At 36.7% G+C, this 23,838-nt stretch overlaps 1 protein-coding gene and 2 non-coding genes across 3 annotated transcripts in view; 1 reads left to right on the top strand and 2 right to left on the bottom strand.

Moving 5' to 3' along the window:
- The window catches only part of LOC123873853 (protein PRRC2C), an 88,771-nt gene extending 71,509 nt beyond the window's left edge, over positions 1 to 17,262 (bottom strand). The window contains exon 1 of the mRNA XM_045918944.1: positions 16,623 to 17,262. The gene's annotated coding sequence lies outside the window, so the exon portion shown is untranslated. The remainder of the gene's footprint in view (positions 1 to 16,622) is intronic.
- A 2,002-nt stretch (positions 17,263 to 19,264) lies between these two features.
- Trnay-gua lies at positions 19,265 to 19,357 on the top strand. The gene is made up of 2 exons: positions 19,265 to 19,301; positions 19,322 to 19,357. It is a non-coding gene; the product is annotated as a tRNA-Tyr (tRNA).
- Positions 19,358 to 19,567: 210 nt separating this feature from the next.
- On the bottom strand, positions 19,568 to 19,649 carry Trnas-uga. Its single transcript has one exon. It is a non-coding gene; the product is annotated as a tRNA-Ser (tRNA).
- Between the last annotated feature and the right edge of the window lie 4,189 nt (positions 19,650 to 23,838).

Consider the following 23,838-nt stretch of genomic DNA (forward strand, 5'->3'; position numbering starts at 1 on the left):
ATGTAAATTGTAAAATAAAATCTGTGAAATTCAGAAATTCGTCATTATTTCCAATTCCAATAACCCTTTGATTAAATTAATTGTTGGTAAAGAACCGTAGTATTTATCCTTACATTATAAATGCGAAAGTGTGACTACCTGCATGTCTGTCTGTTATGTACCTTTTCACGGTTCATCTGTTTAACCAATTTTGATGATAGGTATTAGAGGGATTTAGGTAGATCAATTTTTTAAAATAATTTTTATTTAAGTACCTTTGGATGAAATAGATTTTCTCGTAAAGAATCTTATGAAGATTAAGTACGCTCCGTTATCAATTTAGCCGATATTAGCAGCGACGTCGACGACGGGGCAATCGGTTTAGGCGCTAAATTAGTTTTTAACAAAGTTTCTGTTGGACGGGTAAATGGCGAACCCAAAATAGAGGCAATGGGTATATGGATGAGTTGATTGATCGTTTCCTTCTGAGCGACGTTGAATGTTGACAGCTCAGAATGAAAAGTAAAATAGTTATGAGAAACTATTGTTCAGCATTTAAACTATGAAACTATGAAATTAATGTAAGCTTAGGCCAAAAGGGCCGTTATAATTTAACTATTTTTATAAGTTATTAAAATGTTCTTTCATACTAAGCCTTCGCGAGGACATAAGCCACAACGCTCAGAGGCTTATCAAGAGTTTTGATCTTTAAATAACCCAACTGCAATATTAATTTGATCGGGGCGCAATTGCTATTGCAACCACTCAATCAAAATAGCGACCCAAACACAAAAGTATTAATAGTCGTTGAGTCTCGAGTCGGAGCGAGACTGGCTTAAAAACCATCAAGCAGCCGTATTTATACAAATCGATTCAAGATGGCTGCTCGGAAGAAATCATGTGACGTCGAATGAGTCAAATATCTGTTTAATTATTTTAAATTTTAAATAGTTTTTTTGAAAAGCTAACAGTCGGCCATCCAAATTGGGTCGTTCGACCTCGAGCGACGGAAATAAATATTAGGCCAGGTTGTCCAGAATACTAATAGGGGGACGGTTGTTCGTAATACTACGGGACCAGGGTCGTCCCGACACATTTTATTCAGGACCAGGGTTGTCCCTTAAAGGGTGTTGAATGAGTGGACCAGGGTTGTCCCAACACATTTTATTCTAGGACCAGGGTTGTCCCTTAAAGGGTGTTGAATGAGTGGACCAGGGTTGTCCCAACACATTTTATTCTAGGACCAGGGTTGTCCCTTAACTCCGAACTATATTCATTTGTGAACTATATTTTGTATGCTTAAGTGGATTTTTGCGTTAATTCCATCCCACTTCTGAACTGTAAGCTTAGGCCAAAAGGGCCGTTATAATTTAACTATTTTTATAAGTTATTAAAATGTTCTTTCATACTAAGCCTTCGCGAGGACATAAGCCACAACGCTCAGAGGCTTATCAAGAGTTTTGATCTTTAAATAACCCAACTGCAATATTAATTTGATCGGGGCGCAATTGCTATTGCAACCACTCAATCAAAATAGCGACCCAAACACAAAAGTATTAATAGTCGTTGAGTCTCGAGTCGGAGCGAGACTGGCTTAAAAACCATCAAGCAGCCGTATTTATACAAATCGATTCAAGATGGCTGCTCGGAAGAAATCATGTGACGTCGAATGAGTCAAATATCTGTTTAATTATTTTAAATTTTAAATAGTTTTTTTGAAAAGCTAACATTAATTTCATAGTTTCAGGAAAACCTATAGAGTACTTCTCGTTGATCTAGAATCGTGAAAGGTAGGTAGGTCTTATAACACAAGTAAAGAAAAAAATCCTAAAACCGTGAATTTGTACTATACCATGTGAAACTATACCAAGTGGGATATCACATGAAAGGGCTTTACCTGTACATTCTAATACAGATTTTTATTTATTTTTGTACATAATAGTTGTTGATTTATAGTGCAAAATGACGGAAAAAATATCCAAATACGGACCCCTCGGTGCGCGAGTCTGACGCGCACTTGGCCGGTTATGTTAGGGTAAAATGGGTAAAATTCATAGACCCTTTGTCAAGGACAATAGACCTTGTATCCCGACTCCTAGTATCACAGATTAACTGCCACGGTATACCCCCGTGCCAGTGTACCAAGTAGCGTATTGATGCGATACTGATCGGATTGTGTCACGAGTCACGACAGCTTTTAGGGCTGTAGGTACCTACACAGAATTGTATTAGAAATTGAATATCAATACCTAGCTGAATTTAAATTGAACACGATTATCATTGGAATTGTTTTAGACGTGGAAATAGACGCATCTAAGGCGATTTGATTTGTTTGTATTGTGAAATGTGGTGATGTATATCTTACATCGATGATACCTCACGTATAGAACTACTTGATAATTTTATTTAGATGCTTTTTAGACAGATAAATCTATACTAATATTATAAATGCGAAAGTGTGTCTGTCTGTTTGCTAGTTTTTCACGGCCCAACAGTTTAACCAATTTTGACGAATCTTGGTACAGAGGTAGCTTGCATCCCGGAGACTGATATAAGCAACTTTATATCCCGGAAAATTAAAAAAGTCCCCACGGAATATTCAGAAACCTAAAGCCATGTGGACAAAGTCGCGGGCATCATCTAGTAATCCAGCTAGGCAATAGCCAGTTTCTTGGGCACCATGTTACCTATAATCGTTTGAAGTGTATAATATTTTTTGTTTTTTGTGAATTATATTTAATGTAATTACTGATTAAATTATGAAAGACCCCCACTACAGGGCAGACGACATCAAACTAGCAGAGAGCCGCTGGATTTAGGCGGCGCAAGACCGTGGCGGGTGGAAGTTCCTGCTAGAGACCTATCTCCAGCTGAGGACGTCTATCGATTGACGATGGTAATAAGTATATCGAATCTCTAAAAATTTGTAAGAGCTCGTTCACACAGGCTGCGTAAGCGTAGACGTAGCGCGTACCATTGCATTGTAATGTATGGAACTGTATAAAACATGGCATACCGCTTGCGTGGCGTGAATGTTCACGTAGACGTAATGCGTGCAGTTACGAGTACGTCTATGGGTTCACGCGCGTCACTACGCACGTGTCACGTGTACGTGCTGCATACGCAATTGGTATGAATCGGCCATTAAAGCCAAGATGAGGTTGAGAGTTGGAATAAAGAATGTATCAATCTTGTATGAATATATGATTTAGGTAGATCAATTTTTTAAAATAATTTTTATTTAAGTACCTTTGGATGAAATAGATTTTCTCGTAAAGAATCTTATGAAGATTAAGTACGCTCCGTTATCAATTTAGCCGATATTAGCAGCGACGTCGACGACGGGGCAATCGGTTTAGGCGCTAAATTAGTTTTTAACAAAGTTTCTGTTGGACGGGTAAATGGCGAACCCAAAATAGAGGCAATGGGTATATGGATGAGTTGATTGATCGTTTCCTTCTGAGCGACGTTGAATGTTGACAGCTCAGAATGAAAAGTAAAATAGTTATGAGAAACTATTGTTCAGCATTTAAACTATGAAACTATGAAATTAATGTAAGCTTAGGCCAAAAGGGCCGTTATAATTTAACTATTTTTATAAGTTATTAAAATGTTCTTTCATACTAAGCCTTCGCGAGGACATAAGCCACAACGCTCAGAGGCTTATCAAGAGTTTTGATCTTTAAATAACCCAACTGCAATATTAATTTGATCGGGGCGCAATTGCTATTGCAACCACTCAATCAAAATAGCGACCCAAACACAAAAGTATTAATAGTCGTTGAGTCTCGAGTCGGAGCGAGACTGGCTTAAAAACCATCAAGCAGCCGTATTTATACAAATCGATTCAAGATGGCTGCTCGGAAGAAATCATGTGACGTCGAATGAGTCAAATATCTGTTTAATTATTTTAAATTTTAAATAGTTTTTTTGAAAAGCTAACAGTCGGCCATCCAAATTGGGTCGTTCGACCTCGAGCGACGGAAATAAATATTAGGCCAGGTTGTCCAGAATACTAATAGGGGGACGGTTGTTCGTAATACTACGGGACCAGGGTCGTCCCGACACATTTTATTCAGGACCAGGGTTGTCCCTTAAAGGGTGTTGAATGAGTGGACCAGGGTTGTCCCAACACATTTTATTCTAGGACCAGGGTTGTCCCTTAAAGGGTGTTGAATGAGTGGACCAGGGTTGTCCCAACACATTTTATTCTAGGACCAGGGTTGTCCCTTAACTCCGAACTATATTCATTTGTGAACTATATTTTGTATGCTTAAGTGGATTTTTGCGTTAATTCCATCCCACTTCTGAACTGTAAGCTTAGGCCAAAAGGGCCGTTATAATTTAACTATTTTTATAAGTTATTAAAATGTTCTTTCATACTAAGCCTTCGCGAGGACATAAGCCACAACGCTCAGAGGCTTATCAAGAGTTTTGATCTTTAAATAACCCAACTGCAATATTAATTTGATCGGGGCGAAAAAATTAAAAAAGTCCCCACGGAATATTCAGAAACCTAAAGCCATGTGGACAAAGTCGCGGGCATCATCTAGTAATCCAGCTAGGCAATAGCCAGTTTCTTGGGCACCATGTTACCTATAATCGTTTGAAGTGTATAATATTTTTTGTTTTTTGTGAATTATATTTAATGTAATTACTGATTAAATTATGAAAGACCCCCACTACAGGGCAGACGACATCAAACTAGCAGAGAGCCGCTGGATTTAGGCGGCGCAAGACCGTGGCGGGTGGAAGTTCCTGCTAGAGACCTATCTCCAGCTGAGGACGTCTATCGATTGACGATGGTAATAAGTATATCGAATCTCTAAAAATTTGTAAGAGCTCGTTCACACAGGCTGCGTAAGCGTAGACGTAGCGCGTACCATTGCATTGTAATGTATGGAACTGTATAAAACATGGCATACCGCTTGCGTGGCGTGAATGTTCACGTAGACGTAATGCGTGCAGTTACGAGTACGTCTATGGGTTCACGCGCGTCACTACGCACGTGTCACGTGTACGTGCTGCATACGCAATTGGTATGAATCGGCCATTAAAGCCAAGATGAGGTTGAGAGTTGGAATAAAGAATGTATCAATCTTGTATGAATATACTTACGATCTCCAGAATGTCGAGAGATATAACAACGGCAGAATTTATTGCGATTTTCCTCATTCAAAGAAGTGCTACTTATATTCGAAATACTATTTTGTGTAAAAGCTTCATATCTAGGCCATATAAATGATTGCCATTCTGTAAGTAGGTCTGCAGGTAATGGCTGCTTATAAAGGTTAATGACACCGTCTTGGTATCAAGTACCTACTCCATGGTATCGATTATGAAGTGGGTGTTTACTGTTTACAAACTTTTCAAACAATGAAATTTTTCTACGATATGAATAGTAGTGAACTTTAAAATTTACTCCTCTACCTACAGTTGGTTGAACTTTATAAGTTAGGTACTAGATGACGCCCGCGGCTTCGTCCGCATCACGTCCGCGTGGATTTGTGTTTAGAAAAAATCCCGCGGGAACTTTTTCATGTCAATTTCTGGGACGCAAGCTACCTCTGTATTAAATCCATATTATATTCTAAAAATTTCAAATTTATAGATTGAGTTAAGAATACTTTGACTGGTAGGTAATGTGGATAATTCCCAAAATATGTTTTGGTAAAGTTTAATGTAAGTATACTATTGTATGTAAGTCGCAAGCAACCTAATTATAATCCCTACTTTGTGATGATTTGTTTAGTAAAAACGACCTATCCATACATTTCTTGTTCTATGCCATCATGTAAAACTGCTTTTTATGTACCTACATCAAAGTACCTACTATACTATTCCTATATCTAAAGGAAATTGTGAATGTGCCGCAAATTACGGTATTATAGAATTTGATCTGTATTGCAGAATTCCCTAACGAGTCACTTGTTTGTAAGTTCTTTCATTCTTGATGTAACAAGTTACATAATTTTGAGTAAAAGACGTAAGTACTTAAATATTATAAAAATATAAATAACACTAAACCTATGTGTTTGATATACCTGTTTAGCGTATCTAAATCTTAAAAACCTAATTTAATTATTTTAACCAAACAATGAATAAAGAATTGTTCGTATGGTAATAATATGAAACAAGTACCTACTTAATTATTTCATTTTGAAAATCAATACTAACATTATAAATGCGAAAGTGTGCCTGTCTGTCTGTTTGACCAAGGTACACAAAGCAAAACAAATCGGTAAGCAGGCAACACAACGAAGCATTATGTGTGTGCATAACTCGTTTACTTATTATTTTACACCTATCTCTCTTTAATGAATTGTCGGTCTCTTTTCACCATACCTACTTGCAATAATTACAAATTACATATTTCGCTGATTTCCCCACAGCAGGCACTAGGTAGTATTGCCGCTTACCCACGCTGATAGAATCCGATCGTCGAAGCACAATTATGTCAGAGTAAAATGGCCTTAAACCACCTTGAGATAACGTCTAAAATTCACGACTTTAATTAGCAGTTTTCACTTGCAGTGCTGGCTGTAGATATGTGGACGAATTTAAGCTTTAAAACAAGACAGTTAAGGTCTATTCATCACTGAAATGTTTCGAACCCACAAAACGATAAATTATGCGGTGTAGGTATACCTATAGATTACAGAATGGCAATATCAAGTTGATGTCCCATTTTTTAAATCTACCCTACCTATTTTAAAAATTATTGTCAAATAGAACTTGAGCACGCGGATTAATAGATCCTAGTAGTGAATTCATTTATGGTGTATTGTGTTATTTTTCACACTGAATAACTACTGAACTTCTCACCACCATGGAACATTTATTTATCTTTGTTTAAAAAGCAGAGATTGTTATTTGAGCGGAATATTTCGATAACCGAAATCGATGATATCGGTAAGTAAACAAATATAACCTACTCGTATTGAAATTATGTTTATGGTTTTACTTATGTGCATTTAGTATTTTCTAAATGTTAGCGTAATGTTTTTAGTCCATTTAATACTTTTAATCAGACGCATTATAATATAACAATGTAACCAATATACTAAATACTAGTTGATGCCCGCGACTTCATTCCCGTGTATATAGGTTATTAAAAATCCCGTGGAACTCATTAATTTTCCGGGATAAAAAGTAACCTATGTATTAATCCAGGATATAATCATTTACAGATGAATACCGTGCGCTTGTGGGTCTGTCACTACGGAGAAACGGGGCATGTAGACAATTGTTGACCTGGGCCCAAACCATCAGCTTATAAGATGGAGTCACATCACCACCAAGAAATCGTTGCAATGCATAGCGTGGATTCCTTTTTAAAAATTTGGTTGACAGCGACCAAGCACAATGTAGTTCTACAAACTGTGCGGAAGCATTTGCGTGCGGCCGGAATACATTACGAAGAAAATATTACGAATGGTTTGCACCAGGACCATAGACTTTCATTTTGCAATGAAATATATAAACTTTGACTGATGTAATTACGTTGTTATTTTTAATAATGAAAAATCTTTTGAGTCGGACAAGGATGGACGTAAAATACTATAATAATAGAACAACAGGTAAACGATATATTATACTTTGAATAAAGTGGTAACTTCAACCTGGGAGTCTCTGTGGGGCAGCATAGACTTGCTGGAATATGGTTACTAACATGACGAGTCGATTACAAAAAGTAATAGCTTACGAGGGTGGCCTACCTTTATACATTATTAAATAAAGTATAGGTAATTAATTTAATTCTATTTGTGAGTGATGTTATTGTTATTGCAGTTAGAAGTTATAATTGATTTTGATTTCTAACTAAGTAATTAACATGTTGATTCATCTCACAAACCTAAAAGTAACCCAAAACGTAAATAAAACATTACGTTCATACTTGACCGACTTTTAGCATACTTCACATCGATATTGGTTTTAAATTACTATAGTAGTAATAGGAGTAGATAAAGTATGTCAATTTTTTTTCCTCTTTTGTATACCTTCTGTTAACTTGATGTGTTAATTTTTTGACAAGCGTCTTATTTATTTCTTGCTTATTATAATAATTTATGAACTGCACAAAAGACAAATAAATAACTTCTAAAATAGAAAAGTGTTATTATTTTTGTTTTTTCTTGCTTATAATTATATTGTTTGAAAGTATGATAATTTTGACTGTATAAAGAAGACAAAATAAATAATTGCAAAAATAAAAAAGCAATCCCCCACTAGGATTAGAACTCACGCCATATTTAAGAACTTCAACACTATTACCACTCGGCCATCAGAACTATGTTGACGAATGTGAAATTTGCAACCCTATACGACTGGTAAGGTTATCTAGAAGTGTGAGTGAGTGTAGTAAGTGTGAGTGTATCTATTATCGGATAGCATCGGGTCGTATCTTTGTGTTTGTATACATACGCGCGCATTAGTATGCTCTGCCAAGCGAATTATTTTTCCGAGTGTACGTTTTCCTACTTTTTGCCCCAGAAAATCATAAAATTCCGGGGGATTTTTAAAAACCTCAATCCACGCGAACGTAGTTACCAACATCATCTAGTAACAAATAATATATATACCTACTACATACATATCAAACCGTTATTTTTACTCTTGAGTTGTCTTGTGAAAGTATTTTCATATTGTGAAACGTGAAAGAAAGGAAAACAATTACTACAAGCATAATAAAAAGCGAGCGCGGCACATCTTGGGTTCATTATTTTCTATACGGTCCTCGTGACTAAGGAAATAGATCATTTCACTCTTCCCCAGAGCATACTTGAGAAGATCTTTTTCTAAAAGAAGTTTTATAACGACACCTATCCCTAGGCACAGGCGAAATTCGTAAGGTTTTATTTGAGGAGCTGGCGAAAAAGACAGTGCAATTGCACGAAATAAAATTTTACAAGAGAAGCAAAAAAAACTAAATGAAAGCTATTGAAATAATTGTACCGATTCAATCGAAATAATGAACTTGGGACTCAATTTGGCACAGTTTTGTGCCATTTTGCTTAGAAATTAGTTCCGGAATCATTAAATTTGAATTCCATTCGCCCAGTTTTTAACCCCGGACCCAAGATGGGTGTTATAAATTTGACGTGTGTATCTGTGTATCTGTCTGTGACATCGTAGCCCCTAAACGAATGAACCGATTTTAATTAAGTTTTTTTTGTTTGAAAGGTGGCTTGATCGAGAGTGTTCTTAGCTATGAAATCGAAGAAAATCGGTTCAGCCGTTTGAAAGTTATCAGCTCTTTTCTAGTTTTCTTATAGAGGTTTTTGTGTCGGGGGTTTATTACATTTTGAGTTATAGACCGTTTTGCTCGGAAATCAGTTCAAGTTTTTTTCATGAACTTGACTTTTAGCACAGTTTTAGGCCGTTTTGCTAGGAAATAGGTTTTCTTTTGTAGTCACTGATAGAAATCATGAACTTTACATTCAATTTAAGTACAGTTTTAAGTTGTTTAGATATGAAATGAGTTCAGATTACTCTGTCATTATACAGAATTTTATCAATGTTACTTATATGACCATTTCAGTGTTATACCCTCTTGTAATATCACATCTCCATGGTTTCAATCGTGTTTGTTGTCAACTGCGACTGTCTTTTGTGTTTCGAGCCTCCAGAATGATGTGGCTTGACTTTACTCTTTGAGAGTGCCCGTAGATACGAAAGGCGTTGCTATTTTAAGACGACTCTTTCATATTTTACTCTGGTCTTATGCCTTCAGGGGCTGAAAACATCACAGCAAGTTTTAGTGTTTTTTTTTTTGTTTTTGTCGTTTTCTATGTCTTGCGAGGTCGTCAAGGTATAGGTCGATATATAAAACATCTATTATGATTCATCTCGTCTCTACAATAATTCTACAATCTTTATTATTGGTTTAGTTTCTATCTAAGGTTTCTTACTCGATGGCTAGTTAATTTACTACAACCATGAAAGCAGGCTAAGCTAACCTAAGGTTTCATAGTTTTGAAATCCCATAATAGTTTCTACGTGGCATATTTTCAGAAAGCTAAATAGTGCGTGCGTCTTTCGAACAATTCTCATGAGAAAATATTTCACGTATGTTACGAGATACGATCGAGCTGTACTAGATATCTGTGAAGCAGTGTGAAGATTTTGTCTCAGTATTTCTTCTGAAAACATCCCCAGGAGAAATCCTCAAAATATTGGATAGCTTTCAAACTTCTACGTGACTGGATCAGTGTGCTTAGTATGAGAATTTATATCGCACAGACATTCGTTGATAGGATTCGAGCACAACAGTGTAGAAACTTGTAACAAAACGTCGAGGCTTCACCTACACGGGAGGCGTCAAATGCTGCCTACATTTGACGCTTGGTAGGCTATAAAACGACTATGTATCTTTCATGTCATCCCTAACCTAATATGTACAGATCTCGATTCAGTATCAAAACAGAGAGTTTCCTCACTTAGTTCATTTTAGTTCGAGCGTCGAAACATAAAAACCGCTTGGAGCGCTGGCTGTAGTAAATGTATAGATGAATGTAAGCTTTAAGACAAGGTAATTAAGGTCCATTTTACTGTAAGGCTGAAGAGTTGTGACTTTCGAATTCTATCAACGTTCGCGTTGAAATCTCATACTAAGCACACAGAAAACAGAGAAAAATTCGATTTCTTTTTTCAGTATTTCAGCAATATTTTTCCATGACCCCTCAAACACCTACTTAATCCCTTAATCTAAAGTATTTAATCAAAAAATATAGCTGGCATTTTTGATATTCGTTACGCGATTTAGATTCTAGATAAATCTAGACCAGATTTCGGTAGAATTTTGGTCAAGGTTATGCTTTCACAAGGAATAACAAATTAATTAGTACTGCCTAATATTATAACTATGTGAAAGTGTGCCTGTCTGTCTGCTACCTTTTCACAGCCTATCCGTTTAAGAGGAGGCACAGATATTATTTTCTAGTGTCTAGCAATATGTCTGCAAAATTTCATGGACTTTGGTTGCTTAGTATTCAAATGAAATTGGAACTACGATTGTATGGAGTGACGGAGAGAGAGCCCTGTTAACTGATTTGTATTCGCTTGGTACAGAGATAGAAGTACCTATAAGAAAGTTGCCAAGCGATTTAGCGTTCCGGTACGTTGCCGTGTAGAAACCAATAAGGGCAATAGGTTTAATAAAATACTTCCATATCCCTTCCGAGTTAGCCCGCTTCCATCTTAGACTGCATCATCACATACCATCAGATGAGATCGCAGTCAAGAGCTAACCTTATCGATCTACAATTCTCACCAACTGCAACAGCGAGGTTTTACGAATGTGCCCAGACCTATACCTACAGTACACATAATATACCGAACTAGTTTAGGATTTGAATTTGTGTTGTTTGTTGTTGTTAGGGATTTGGGGTGTTTTCAAAACTCCTTTCTTAGCGGACGCTTGCATGCCGAATTTCACCCTCATCCGTCCAGTAGTTTGAGCTGTGCGTTGATCAGTCAGTCAGTCAGTCAGTTTTCCTTTTATGTATTTATATTCTGAAAACGTACCTAGTCATATCATTTCTCCAATCTAAAAGCTCATATAGGCTTACGAATCCTGCGAGGGAATAATAAATCCTCCAAGTTTCAGACATTTCCCGACGCGTATCTGAAATACGCACATCTCGTAATTCTGCCAAGACACGTGTGCGAGTGTGAGCAACACTCTACAGTGAGCCCCGTGGGTCAATTAGGAACCATTTAGATAGTTTAAGGTTTCGCGTGAATAGTTTAAGATTTTAGGGTTGAGGGACCCTTCATCTCGTCTTTACTCTGTAAAGTTTTTTGAAAGTTAAAACGTAAATAGGTAGGTTGGATTAAAGGCTCAAGTTTCATGTGTTAATAGCTCGTTCACACAGGCTGCGTAAGCGTAGACGTAGCGCGTACCATTGCGTTGTAATGTATGGAACTGTATGAAACATGGCACACCGCTTGCGTAAAGCGTGGACATATGCGTAACCCGTTAGGGGTTTACGCGCGTCACTACGCACGTGTCACGTGTACGTGCTTGGTAAGAGACTTAAGTGAAACGTTGGGGTCCTAAGATGCTGGAATGGCGACCTTACACTCGCAAGAGCAGCTTTTTCAGAACTCCACAAGGTCACATGGAGTCGCTAGATTCAAACGGCGCGCGCAAGACTTAAATTGCGTGCAAATTAAATTATTCTTAAAATATTTTACGTTATCACTTATCATCTATTTGTATCGTCAAGATCTTACTTTTAACTCCGGCTCTACCTGCGGAAATTGAATCGCATGTTTGAATTGAACAGTTTGTCAGCAAAACTAGTCCATCTAGTAACTAGTTACTAGTAGTCCAAGTCCCAAAGTTGAGTTAGTGAGCCGGACACTGGTGTGTTGGTGACGTCAGCACCGCATCCGGGCACACCGCAACGCGGTAAATGGCCACTCCATTACCAGCTGTCCGGTATAAGGTAACATTTTTATGTAATATTGCGTCCAACATGCGGTGTTTTCAAGATTTTCTTTATGAAATATTAAGGGTACACTTCTTACGGTGTGGCTCAACGACACTGCTCGAAGGTTTCGAGTTTGGGCGAGTTTGACGAAGGTTCGAGAAGCGGCAAATTTTCTAGCTAGTTGCCAGTGTAGCCACCACATTCGGGATTCAGCGAATGTTTCTGTCTAAGGCTGAGACCTATAGAGCGCACTTTGAGTTTGCTCAGAGTTCAAACACGGGTAAAGCGAGACCGCGTTATATCGCTGGCATAAACTTAAGCCAAAGCAAAGTCAAAATGCGCTCTATAGATTTCAACCTAAGATCCAGCCGCTTGATCTGCAGGTATCTGTCTGTTTTATTAAGGTACTTAATTTTTATGAATAATACACGTTAGTAGAATAGATTACAGAGGGTTGCCTGGCAAAATTTTGCCCCAATCACTTTTAACTAAATATTTTGTAACTTGTAAGAAATTATTTTTTGTTAAAATTCGGCGTTTGCCAGGCAACCCTGCTGTAATCTATTCTATTATCATGTATTATTAAAAAAAAAAGTTTTATCAAAATAGATCCCTGCAGATTCAAGTAGTCGGATCTCAGACTAATTATACCTTTGATGTGGGCCAAATTGCCGCTTCAAAACGAATGTTTGACAAATATATTGCGAATGTCAAACTATACGATTGACGTCGGACCACACAGATGATTTTTGCCGAAGATTTGCCGAATGTTCGCCAATGGAGCCACACCATTACGCGCTTCTTACGTGGTTCAATCAACACGCATCTCGCTCTTGCATATCCCATCCGTACGTAAATGTTGATTCCCATGCTCTCACGCTCGACATGGAGCGACCATGGAAAGCACTCTTAAGAGGAGTTCAAAGATGTTGTGAGACTTAAAACAAAAAGGGTTTATGCAAATATCAACGTGACAATGCATATTATTATGACTTGGGTTACTTTCTCAACTTTTTGAATTTACACTTTTCAAGAAAGAAACTGGGTTAAGAGCTTTCCAAGTTTTCATTACCTACATCGGCTTTTCAACCTTTTACATAAAATCAAGTAGTTAGGTTTAGTTATGACTAAAAAAATTTCAAAATAAAAATAAAACTGACTTCAAAAACCACAAGCACTAAAAAGTAAAAATAACTTTTGTTTCTACACATGTAATGTATGTATGAAGTCGAGCGAACATAATAAAAGAAACTAGAAATCCAAGTGTAAAGCTCGCCCGACTTCATACATCCATTACACGTGTAGAAACAAAAGTTATTTTTTACTTTTTAGTGCTTGTGGTTTTTGAAGTCGGTTTTATTTTTCTTTTGAATTTTTTTTATTTCACAATTTTTAGTGGCTCTAGCCCTACTGTACTATAATATGCGATGCCCAGTCAAAACTACTGTTTACTAAGCTATTACACTAATCGGGAGCAATTTGCTCTTATCCATTGAGGAGTTCTGTTCTCCGTCTCCGAAGATATTCATCAGATCTTCATAAAATTTATATGGGACCAACTGCGAAGTATATATAACCCTTTCAAACAAAAAAAATTTCAAAATCGGTCCAGGCGTCTTTGAGTAATCGGGGAACATACATAAAAAAAAAAGATCACGAATAATTAGGAACATCCTCCTTTTTTGGAAGTCGGTTAATAACTAAAACGACAAAAGGTTACGCTCTTCAAACTTTAACTTGATTATACACTCTCTGTTATATCTGCAACAACTTTAGTAGATTATACAAACTATGTTTACCTTTAAAGTTATAGAGAGCTACATGCTCTACCTATTTGAATTTGGCAACGGTATTGTATAACATTCGCAAATTATTGTTGCGCTGTTCATATGCCACTAAAAGAAACGCTGCTGGGTTGCTACTCGTTAAAATATTGTTTCTTTAAAAGCTAAATACTTGGATCTAAAAAGGTAAGCCACGTCATGTTTTACATGCACATAAACATTGAACTTAACCTTCTAAACATACCTACTTACAGAAGTGCTTAGTACTTCTTAATTCTGAAGTTATTGCGAGGTTAAAAAGGTTTACAAATGACCGTACTTAAGCCCCTTAACAATAGTTTTACGTGATTATCATGCCAGGTATTCTTCAGGTATCAATATTCAAATCTCAATAACAATAATAGGTACTGTAAATAAACAGAAAAAATATTATTCAACTGCGAATAATTTGAGGTCTTGATTTTTCTATCAAATCAATTAATGTCAATCGGGAAGTAAATAAAGTTTCTGGTATTTTTTAAATATAAAGTGAAAGTAAAAGAGGAAGAGGGTCACTTGATGACAAGTGATAACCGCCACCCATGAACATATTTTGTGGCACCAGAGGAACCGCCGATAGTACTTCGTACTTTTAGCACATTTACTTATTAGGAGTGCTATAGAATTTATATTTAAAAAAAAACATCCGTACTAATGTGGTCTTATTTCATAATCGTGTTTTAGCTTTTCAGAAGTTTGAAGTCACGAAATGTCATGTCTATAAGTTGAAGAGCATCAGCGTAGACAAAGTTGAGGAGCAAAAGTTTTTAAATGACAGCATAGGAGGAAACGCGATCCCAGTTAGAACCGCCAAAGTAAATTTTTAGATACTTAAGGCGCTTGTGCTACCACCAGCGAGGAAGCGATTATAGCTATCGACAATTTTCTCGCCCAAGAAAAGTATAGGTAATCCTTGTAGGATTCTGTGTTTCTGTGTCAATCAAAGAGATAACAAAATAATATATCCATGGTTGATCGCTTACTGTGCACACTGCCGGCGAGAACTCTCTCTTCACTAGTTTGTCGCAGCGACAAAAGCTATGAAATAAAAATTAAAAACTCGCTCAGCGACGTCGTTTTGGCAGTCTTAACACCCGCCGCGTAGGCGTTCACGCAGGGAAAGTCGGGCGAGTAGGTGACACTCACTCATAGTCCAAACTCCAACGACAAAACTATCTGTACTACACACTCGCTATTTATTGGTCGCCAGCTCGTTTCTAATTTATAGCTTAACTCGTTTCTCGCGGCCGTCGAACAGCTGCCTAATAATGCCAAAAATAATAAGAGCAGGGAAAAAGGTCAAACAGGAATTGAATAAGCCCTTTTGATATGGATTGACGAAGGAACAAAGAAGCGTGGCCCTAATTGAATTTCACCGCGAATTCCGTCATGTGAACTTTGGAAAGGGCAATTGTATTGCCTTGACAGTTTGCCAAAGACCTTATGATAAAGGGTGATTTTAAATATAACGTTGCTTGCGGCCTTAGTTGAAGTCTTCATGATTGGAATAGTCATAATTCTTTGAAGACAAGAACAAGTTGATAACATTATCATATTTGAATTCAAACAAATCAATTATCAAAGATAACAAATGTACGTCCTAGCTACAAACCTTAACAAAAAATAACTACAAGCGGAGATAACAGTAAAATTACAGAAGAACACAGCAGGTTCCTATTGGTATCAAGAAAATAACAGTTCTGGTAGGTACAGAAAACTTTAAAATAAGGTTGATTACAGAAATAATAAAAACTTGAATATAGAGACGATCGGATGAGTTAATTTCCTAAATTGTGAGATTCATTTTAGAACCTTTGAAGAAGAGAATTAATAAAAACAAGTAAAGATACTTATTGAACATGATTATTATATTTTCCACATCACTGATTTTGTCAAGATGATACATAGAGACAGGAATATATAAATCTCAATGAGATTATGTGTTGACTCAGATTCAATGACAACCACAGTAAATAGATATACCTAATGTGGGCGTTCTATATTGAATCAGTTATAGGTTTTTGATCAAACCATGAAAATCTTTGGGGTAGGTACTTATTGAATGTGGCGTTCTGCTGACTGAAAGTCGTAATAAAGCAACCAGCCAAATCCAAATACTGAATTGCAATACACCAATTCGGATTCACTCTATCAAAACAAGGCAATAGATTACCATATTGTTGTTTCCTAGTCACGTTAAACGTTTTCCTAAAGCGATTACATTGCACATGCAATCTCAAAGTTACCCTGAAAAATACATCATGAAAGAGCATTTTTCTGAATGATCCTTTGTGGCCGACACGCGAAGTATAATTTGCCACATGAAGGGCCATGCATGTGACATTTCACAAGGGTAACCTTCGACCTTAGTCACTAAACTCACCTCACAAAAACAACCAGCACTAGAGTCAATCACACTACAAAGGAAGACACTACGGGCAGCGCAGTCACGTGTCCATTTACATGCGTTATGCGGCTAAATTGACGTATTGCGGTACCACACGCATTCGGTAAACATGTTTGGGGGCATCTTTTTATTGATGAAACTGCTCCCGGCTTCAGAGGAGACGTCGTGGGAGCCCGGGCCGTACGCCAGGCGAGCGCGCTAGCCGGCGCGCCGCCTTACTTTGACTGATATACGTGCCCGAACGTTTTTTGCGCAGACGCGGTGAGAAGCAAGGATCGGCCGAAATTCACCCGACATCTCCCTTGGAAGAACATCATAACCACCGCGTGTACTTCTCCCGAAAACATCTTCAATCCCGAATCGAACAGAGCCGTTTTTGGCCCAAATCAACGACCAATCTTTGGTCATCTTCAAGTTGGGTTTGCGCGTGCCGCACTGCACACGTTGGTAATTAAATATGTGTTTGACAATACAGCGGAGGCTGTGCCGTGGAGCTGATGACGTCAATGTGCCAAAGAGCGGGATGAACGCGCTATTAGACAAATTTTTGAAGCAGAAACGGGCACAGGCTTGCATCTACGGTTGCGCGAAATGAGGTTAGGTGAAGCCTTGACTCTCTTTACAAAATTAGCATTTGCTCGAGACTTTGTATAAGTTGAAATGAATATTATTATTCTTTTGGTTCTTTTGCTTCTTTGAATGAGTATAGCAGGTTTAACTGGAATTTCATTTTATATTACCTGCCTAGTTGATTCTTTTTATTTAAATGCTACGATATCTATCAGTTTAAGGGGAGTAATTTGGAAGTTGGAGAAGATTGTACTGCGTCCACCCACAATTACGTAGTAGCTTTTTCAAAACACTTTATTTGTACCGCCACAAAAAAGCAAACTGAACAAAAAACTGACATTATTAGTACCGAGGCATTTGAGGAATTTCGGACAAGAAGTCTTGGAGCTTGGAGTTTTCCGGACGCTACCTCACCTAGTTGGATTCAGTGGTAAACCTCATGGCTCATACACACAAGAAGAAAGACAATAATTGTGCTAGGATGTAAGGCAGCCTTATAACTAAAGTTATTTTTTAAAAGCAACCCAAGCAATAAATCTAGTAAGTACTACTCAGTAATACCACAGTTCACGACAGTTAGGGAATTCCTAACAAAACGTCTAGGCTTCGACGTCACTGGCAGGCGTCAAATGTTAGTAGGTGTGTACATTTGAAGCAGGTAGCCTTATGGGTAGCCCTATTTTTCCATGATTTCACGTCACCATTGCCTACTTTGGCATACCGTCGATTCAGGATGAAATCGAGAGTTCCCTCATTTTAGATCACTCTGGTAATACTAAGAATACAAGACGTCTAGCCATCAAGCAGGAAAAATATACATATATACGCACCTTAGTACTCGTCTTTCTCGAAAGTAGACAGTAAAAAATCCTCTCCAGTCCATAAATTAGGTACTTATCCATAGAGTAAGTTCCTATTTCAAGTTCTATTAGTTTAGCTACGTTTAGTAAATAATAATTAATACTATAATAGGCAGAGTTATTAAATGCTAGATGATGCTCGCGATTTCATCCACGTGGATTGATCGGACGGGGACCTCGGGAACTTTAGATTTTCCGGGATAAAAGGCCTATGCCCACTCTCCAGGTTTTTGACTACCTATATAACCACAGCTATAACCGTGCAAAAAATCACGCCGATATGTAGCTCCTTTGCGACACGATTGAAGGACCGCTTGTTTGTTCGTAACTCGTAGTCCGTGACCTCACTTTTTAAGGCTCTCACTGAAAACCAGCGCTGCAGCCTGCTGCAGCATTATGCTGAGCGGGAGACCTATATTTGGACACATTATGACACTTTATTTAGTATATTTTAACTTATAATTCTAATATTATGTAGATTAATTAAATTACTTTTAAGATTATTGTACCTAGTGTTATACCTAGTGATCAAATAAAAAAGTTTTCTTTCTTTCTTTCTTTATTTATTTCTTGTTGGTTTGTTGGCAATATAAACCAAACAAACAGACACACTTTAGTATTTATAATATGGGTAGTGATGTTGGTGAAAGGTTATTTTGAGGTAGATTTGCATAGGCTGAGATATTTTCATCGGAGCTATTTTGCGCGGGATGTTGACCCGCGGTTTCAAGAGCTTTGGCCGTATGCAAACAATGGAGATTAAAATATCTCTGCTGTTTAGATCTATCGATAGACAGTTTATAGACTACTAATGCGACGCGATATCGAATTGCATAGATTGCCGATATCGGTCAGATATCGCATAAACACGCAGCCTTGACCCGTCAATTCAACGCTCATATCTACTTAGGCCTCATTCATACGAGAACTTTTGTAACGTCCGTTAAAAAAAGCGTTCAAATAGAACAAAATATGCATTCTCAAGTATCTATTCACACGTCAACGCTTTTTTATCGCGCACTGTTGTATTTTCAGCGCAACGCCGGGTTTTAACGCAACACACTTTTTATGTGCTCATATTCTTGGATGAATGCTCATATCATTATCGTCTCCTTCATTATTATGATGATGACGTAGTTTGAATTTGCTATTTCTGTAGATATGTAAAATTTTACATTAGATTCATAACCTTCGATAGCTCAGTTGGTAGAGCGGTGGACTGTAGAGGAATAACATAACACTGTCATCCATAGGTCACTGGTTCAAATCCGGTTCGAAGGAATCTTTTTGTTATTTTTTTTTTAAAGTTAATTTCAATTTTACATCAAAATCTTGAAGAAGCAATTTATTTTGCTAAAAATACTAATTTAGTTGTACTAAGAATTATCATGATAAGAATGATATTGCTATCAATTTAATAGTATCGTTTTATTTTATCAACTGAATGAATGAATTATTGTAAAATTAACTTATGTTCCGATGACAAAAATTCGCTGCGGACAGGATTCGAACCTGTGCGGGTAGAACCCAATGGATTTCAAGTCCATCTCCTTAACCACTCGGACACCGCAGCTTGTAGAAGATATGACGAAATTACTTAGTAGTATTCATAATAAAAATAATACAAGATGTGAATGTAATTTTGGTTATTAAATCTAATTTATTATTATATTCAATGATTTAAACTCAAAAAGTATTTTTGAACTATGAAAATATTGACCTTTATATCGAAAACAATGGGCAAGTTTTACATTATAAACCGGTTTGTATTTTTTACAGGTGTTTTCTTGAATTAATTTTCAATAAGCAGTCAGAGTACATAATCCCTGCAATACGAATTAATATTTTATACTATTATGCTTTTTCTTTTTGAAACATTTCATTTAAAAAATTCTACTTAGTATAAACGACATCTAGCGTGTGTTTTTGAAAACATTTTCTTAGTTGGCTATTGAACACAAGATGGCGCTGCATAACATAATTATTTTGTGTCTACTTGCCACTAGATGTCACTAGTCTTTCAGTTTACTAAAACAAAAATGGACAGTTTAGACTTCAGAAGAATTATTTTCACCACGGATTTTATTGTAATATGCAGTGGCGCTAATAATAATAAAATTAATACTGAATACTTTAAAGGTTTTTATTTATTTTTAGCAGAAGCCTATGTTATTCACATAAGATTAAATTAATCACAGTGAAATATCGTAACCCACCTCGTACTTAAACTATTTGATCAAATTCTTGAACAATTTACTTGCAAATAAAATACCTAAATAGTGAATACCTTATTTTTCTTATTTTTTTCTTGTTGCGTTAGGATATTTAAAAACCTATTCAAAAGAATAAATATAAGTATATAATATAATCCGTATACAATAAGCGTAGTCGACAGTTACACTTTCAGACCTGTTTACATTTATTATTAAACTAAGAAAATACGAAAGTAACTTGCCATACTGGGACACTGGACTAGACACTATCTAGCGGCATGCAGTTTTTTGTCAAGTTAGGCAAAAGTTGCACTATAGTGACTTTTTGTCACGGTCACAAAAAGTAGTTTTACCATTATCTTGGAAACACATGAAGATATGGTAGTAGAAGAGTTTACCTACTTGCCTAGACAACTAGTTTTCCTTTTATTTACAACTGATTTCTAGTAACTGAATAGCACTGATTTTTTAATTTTGTAGTTTTTTTTAAACGTGCATAAGTACCGACTAAATCAACAGTGATCAATCTAACTAGACACCGAATAAAAAACTTTTATTCGGTTTCTTTTATTCGGACAAAAAAAACTGCACTGCTTGCCGCTTCCCTGAAAAATAATCAAAGTTTTTCTATTGATTCGTTTAGAAAAATTCATCTATTCTAACCTTACACAATAGGTTTAGTTCTTCTGCTCCATCAACAATTGGTATTTTGTTGGGCGTGAAGGTCGCTAGAGTTCCTAAATTGCTAGGAAAATTAACACTAAGTAGGTACTTGAATAGTGTAAAACTGTAAGTTTTTCTTGAATTTCTAGTAAACTACTTGATAATAAAAGATTGATTGATTGTACACTTATATACACCAAAAAAATAAGAAACGAAGATACGTAGTTCCTTTTACGGTTGTAAACTTGTAACATTGGTTCTTGATACGCATTTACACAAGTAAAAAACAGAGAACATAAACTCTAAACTTCATCACGTTTCACTTAAAGACGTGGATGGACAGGACATAAAAACAAAAGTGTACAGGGATAGCTCGTAAAAGTTGCATTAGAAAGCCCTTACTAAATGTAAGCAATAGGCGATAGGTACTGGCGAGAGAATAACACTTAAAACTATGTACATAAAACTAAAAAAATACAGTGCAACTTCAGATTGGACTAGTGCAGATTGCAGAGTGCAGCTAGTCAAGTGACAGCTAAAATGTAACGCTTGCAATCAACAGGTCGATTGCGGTAAAATTATAGCTACAGTATAAAAGTCGCATTCCGCAATCACCTCTAAATGCCAAATAGTTAACATTCTTTCGTCGTTGGTTAAAACTTAAAATCCATTGTAACAGTAAAAATGCCATGAATTCAGCCAATCACAACAAATGATACTAATGCAACTTTTCTGCGACTGACTAGTTTATCGCTCTTTATTAAAAAAATTGTTTTGAATATTACAAGTTAGCTCTTGACAGCCACCTCACCTGGTGGCAAATGACGATGCAGTTTAAGATGGAAGCGGGCTAACCTGGAAGAGGCAGATTTTATTAAACCTATACCTAGGTCTCCACGATACAGGGAACCGTAGTGTGGAGGCCAAAGGCAAAATGACTGTAAAACTTTCTTGTCAATAAAGATTTATTTTATTTCATTTTACCTCTATGATATGATGGCATCGTACCGAAACGCTAAATCTCTTAGCGGCATGCACGGCTTTGTAGACAGGGTGGCCCACGACTTCGACGAAACTTCGGCCGTGGCTAGAAAAATATATCTTTTACCTTGGTGGTTAGTCCGCTTAAGCTGTTTTTAATACAATAGGAGCAACCTACCTACTAATTATACTCACACTAGTTTATGCCCGCGACTTCGATCGCGTGGACTACATAAATTAAAAATCCCTTAGCTATTTGCATGTCCAGCCCAATTGGACAAGTAATTTGAGCTACATGTTGATAGATCAGTCAGGCAGTCAGTTAGTCATCTTTTTCTTTTGATAAAAGTTTTCACTGTGATTGTACATGGTTAAATCCGAAACGTAAATGCACCAAGATGGTCTTGAAAAGCGTAGGTGAGGCGCTTAAATCTTCCAACAAGGTTTCTTTATGCTCGTTTTATAGTTATTAAATTTTACTATTGTCGTTTAAAATGAAATTTCGCTTAAAAGCTTTTAAGGACGAAACCATACGGGTCTGTTTTTAGCTTTATTCTACGTGTCTCTGGTCCGAAGATAAAATAGAATTTTTTAGAAGCCTTTTCGACCGGGAATAACCAGCAAGAAACTCGGTGGTTGCTCTTTTCAGACATTACATTCAAAGTTCGAATATAAAATCATAAAATTTATTTTAATAAACTTACTACAGGGTTCCCGGCACAGTTGTTAAACGACTTAGTTTTAAAAATAAATTTTCATTTCATTGCATTTTCATCGTGGAACTATGAATCAGACTACTTTGGTGCCCATTTTATCTGCTTGTTTCTGTCTCAATTTCATTGAATATATTATTTTCACTTAGGCACATACTTACGATTTGAATTCGTAATTTCGTTTGTTGTGGTTATGTCGCGTGCGCATATCAGTTGATCGTTTACGCCGAATAGATTGACGCAGTTTATGCAGAATTCGCTAAGGATCAGTTAACAATGACGTTATACACGTCACAATATCTTTTTGAAATGGAATACATATATTATCTACACAGTACTTTTTCTGTAGGCACAATATAGGCTTTTGTACACCAACAAACTGCCTCACCAATTTGGAGAGTCTTGTAGTTGTAAATATGTACCTATTGTACTTATATAAATTAATCATAAATAAAGTTAAAAAAAGGATTTTTTTTTCTAAGTTTATTTCTTACTGGTAAAACGTTGGCAAAATAAATTGGTCCATGCATTTTTTTAAAGTTAATTTAACTCAATCGGTTGACCCAGTAGATCTCTTAAGATAGAAGAAGAACTAACAGCTAAATACTAACAATGGCCGATTTTGACGAAAGAGGTAGGTACCTATAGAAATAGTTTAAGTTCCGGGGATTCCGGGGATCCGCTACATTTTGTCGCGGAAAATTAAAACATTCCCACGGGATTTTCAAAAACCTAAATCCACACGGAGTCTATCATCTAGTTGTTTATGGTAGCACCGGCATAAACATAATTAATTCACCAGCTTTCCGGATAATATCTGTATCACACGCAAAGGTAATTTGTAAGCCTTATGTAGAATGGAAAAGTGATCGGAAATGCTTTCTTTCATTGATACGCTTGGCTTGAAGTTTGAACAAATGCAGATTTCTCTTTCTATGGAGCTGTTATACACATACCTACCTTAAGAGGGGTCTCTCCATCACTAGCACCATACAAACGTAGTTCTGCTCTTATTTTTACAACAAACAAAAAAACGTTTATTTAAAAATCTAGCCTCACTAAAGCTTAGCTAAAGGTAGGTAAGGCCCTAAACAGAAGAAGCACCGGAATGAACAGTGTCATATTGTGTGGGACAACTTATCGTACAGTGCTGAAGCGGCTGAGCGTAAAGTTTGCTCCAAATCCGTCCCCA

Source organism: Maniola jurtina, chromosome 17, assembly GCF_905333055.1.
Source record: "Maniola jurtina chromosome 17, ilManJurt1.1, whole genome shotgun sequence".
In the NCBI taxonomy this organism is placed as follows: domain Eukaryota; kingdom Metazoa; phylum Arthropoda; class Insecta; order Lepidoptera; family Nymphalidae; genus Maniola; species Maniola jurtina.